Source organism: Morone saxatilis, unplaced genomic scaffold (genome assembly GCF_004916995.1).
Source record: "Morone saxatilis isolate NCDOM2014 unplaced genomic scaffold, NCSU_SB_2.0 Contig23, whole genome shotgun sequence".
Classification (NCBI taxonomy): Eukaryota; Metazoa; Chordata; class Actinopteri; family Moronidae; genus Morone; species Morone saxatilis.
This window is the reverse complement of record NW_023339796.1, coordinates 21,773,142-21,776,692: the sequence shown is the minus strand read 5'-3', so window position 1 is coordinate 21,776,692 and position 3,551 is coordinate 21,773,142.

Sequence of the window (3,551 nt, the reverse complement as noted above, 5' to 3'; positions counted from 1 at the left end):
AGATTGATTTAAACAGGATAATGCAAAAAACGGCCCCCATGGGAGCTCTGCTTTTAGAGTTAAAATGTGTTTTAAAAAAAGAACGAACACTGCTCACATTGAACAACTTGATCACATAGAGTGCTGCAGGGATGATGGGATGCTGAGGGATGTTTTTGTACTCAAACCCAGAAGTTAGCATCTCCCTGGGCTATGTGACATTGGGCCAATGGGATTTTTGATGATAAATGATGCATAAAATAATCTCTCTGGTTAACAAAGGTGTATGATACTTACACAATATCATCAGCAAGATAATCTTCACAAATGAACACCACTTTTGTGATTATTGAAGTATAAATGCGATCTCCAGTAAGTCAAGTAAAATGCTAAAGTTAGCCTATAGACGAACTACACCACATGAGTTCACCACCACTCAACTTAAGATAAGATAAGGTAAGATGTACCTTTATTGATCCCCCGAAGGAGAAAGGAGACAGTAGTACATGAGACAGATAATCTTTGAAAAAAACAGGTTCCTCTGGCTCCTCCTAGTGCTCCTACTGCCATTTACAAAAATCCACCGGGCCTGAACATAAACAACCAATCAGAGCTAAGGAAGGAAGCTTGAAGATAGTTCATCATTCCCAGGGTCCCAAACCATCTGTATTTGACGTCCTGGGAATGAGAATCAACAATCGACAATCTCTCTTGGCTCTGATTTGTTGTTTTCATTCAGGCCCGGTGGATTCTTGCAAATGCCATTAGGAGCACTAAAACAAGCCAGAGAAACCAAATTCTTTTCACAGATTATCTGTCTCAACTATTACTGTCAGGGTATAGTGTTTCAGCAAATATGACAAAAAAAAATTTTTATAAAAATTTGCTACTGCAGCTTTAAGCTTGTGTTAACCATATACATATTTTAGACACCTATCCAAAAGACTTATTGACTGCGAAGAGAGGGAACCAGAAGTGCTAAAATGCTAGCTCAGTTGCAGATTATAGGTCTCATTCTTACAGCACTCTATTTCTGGGGCTAAAAGTATGCTATTATTACACCTGGTGGAGCTATAGCCCCAGCTAGCCTCATCCTTGAATCACCTATGTTTGTAAATCCAATTTATTGGCACACAGTGAATATGAATATGTCTGCTTCCTTTCCTGCACAATCTGCAAACAGATGTTAATGCCACCAATGATAAGATACAAAATAAGTTAAAATGCCAGTGTACTGTCAGAAAATATTCAGAAGGTCTTATCAGCAACTCCTGTCTATACATCTTAACAAATCAGAAACACATTGCTGCTGTATTTCTGAGAAAGACAGAGGTATAGACAGAGGGAGAGAGGGAGACGGAGAAGTCCCAGATGTGAATATTTATTTCTGTGAGCTAAATGAATGAATACATCAAAGAGATATCAGCCTTTACCAGCTTGTCAGACGGAGAGTGTCAGACTGCTGGAGCCATGTTTGGCTACAGCGCTGCGCTTACCAAGAAACCTGAGTGCAAACACACAGAATCAAGCCTGAGAACACACAGGGCATGTACACACACACACACACACACACACACACACACACTTGCCTGGAAAGACATCAAACACACACAAACAGACAGGCGCGCACACATACTCACTGAAGCCCTACTTAATTCTTGGCAGCAAGTGTATTCCCTGAACAGGGTGCGATTAGTTAACTGATCTCTCCAACACACACACACACACACACACAAAGACTGAAACGCCAAGTTTGTAGACAGGGTTTAGGGCCAGAAAGAGTCCTTCACGTTGGTTGCAGCTCTTATTTATATATGTCAGTGAAAGTCAGTTGCACAGGCAATTACTTAGACACACACACCTACACACTCACACGTTTACAAACTGTATGTTACTTTTGGGGACATTACATAGACTTACATTCATATCCTGGAGACTTACCACCTAACCACTGACCCAAAAGTCATCTTTTTCCAAATTGGGGACTTAAATTTGTGTTTGTTGAGTGACAGACTTGACAGTCCTAAAGGAGATGCAGTGAGCTATACCATTTGTCTGTTTATGTATTATTTTAGTGTGCCTAATATGTCACCAGCACTGTACTTGGCTACCTCCTGATATTACACAAACACACACACATTTCATCTGCTTTTCATTAATTCCTTTGCACGCAATTAAAACAATTGGCCTGCTTTAAAATAATTTCTATCCCAGTATTTTCAGCCAACCAAACCGGATGATGGTCCACATTTGTTGCAGTGCTTGTAGTGGTGTAAATGTAACTTCAAAGTTAGTTTACATTGTTTGTTTCGGCTTGTTGAGCACTGTGAAATGCATCAGTGAATGAAAACTTTTCTGCATGTTGACCTTTTGCCCAGCAGTTCATTAAAGCTGCAGTAGTACCTTTACCATACACAATGCAAAACCTTCCTCCCACCAATCCCACCACAGAGCAGAAAGGAGTCGGTTGCCTCTACAAAACCACATGCCACTTTCCATGGCATGAGCCTCGATCCCAGTTCCCTCATCTTAAAGACCCCCTTCGACAACTCTGCGCTCCCAGGGCAGACCACCCCAGGCTTCAGAGGCAGCTGCGGAGTGTGATGTATCCAACAGCGGGGTGAGAGGAAGGTCCAAACTGTAACAGTAACACGTCTGATAGTTTGGGTCCTTGTTTCTTGGTTGATTTAATGTTAGCTTGAAGAGCCATGACATAAACTCACAGCCACACTGGTACTGGATATCCACAGCACTTGTTCATAAGTAACATATCAACCTCATCAAGCCTAGTTGTATGGCTACCATTTTGTCATACATGAACAAAACAGAGGCCACACGTGTTTCAAATGCCGTGCTACTGTCAGGATATAGTAAAGGTTTTAACAATTATTTATTATCTACTGCAATTTTTTTAACAGTCTGCAGTAAGAGGATTCTTGTCCCATTATAAGCAACTTTGAACTTACATATTAGCTACAGCTGCTATCCTGTTGTAAAAGGTGTCTGCCTGAACTCACAGCACTGAACACAAATGAATGTACACATAAATCAACATGACCAAGATCTACAGCCTCCTCATAAACCTGATTCTGATGTGGGACTGCAGTTTATCTGCCCATAACCTGCTAACTTACTGTCATATGTATTGTTTTAAATGTACAACTTTTACAATAAAAACAAAAAAATCTAAAAACTGAACAAAACCAAAAAAATGGCAAGCACTTCACGTCATGAAAGCTCTGGCTTTTTTCATCTTCCGATCAAAGATGCATGGCTGTTTTGTAAATGTCCACATCTGATAACTTTAGCTTTCTACCAATAGTCTACAGGGAGGGGTTTTCTGTGTTCCACTATGCTGTTGGATAAAGTGAGGACAGCAGTTACAGTGGTACAAGAGAAAAGCTCCAAAATCAAAGCTGCAGTAGGCATGCTTTTATTGAACAGGACTACATGTAGGCATTCTTAATGATGGCTGGGCTCTTTGGGCCATGTCTTCACGGCAAGCACAGTTCAAGATGTTAAACATGCAATATGTTTGTTTTTTTTATTTTTTTTTTATTTAAAGGCGCCTC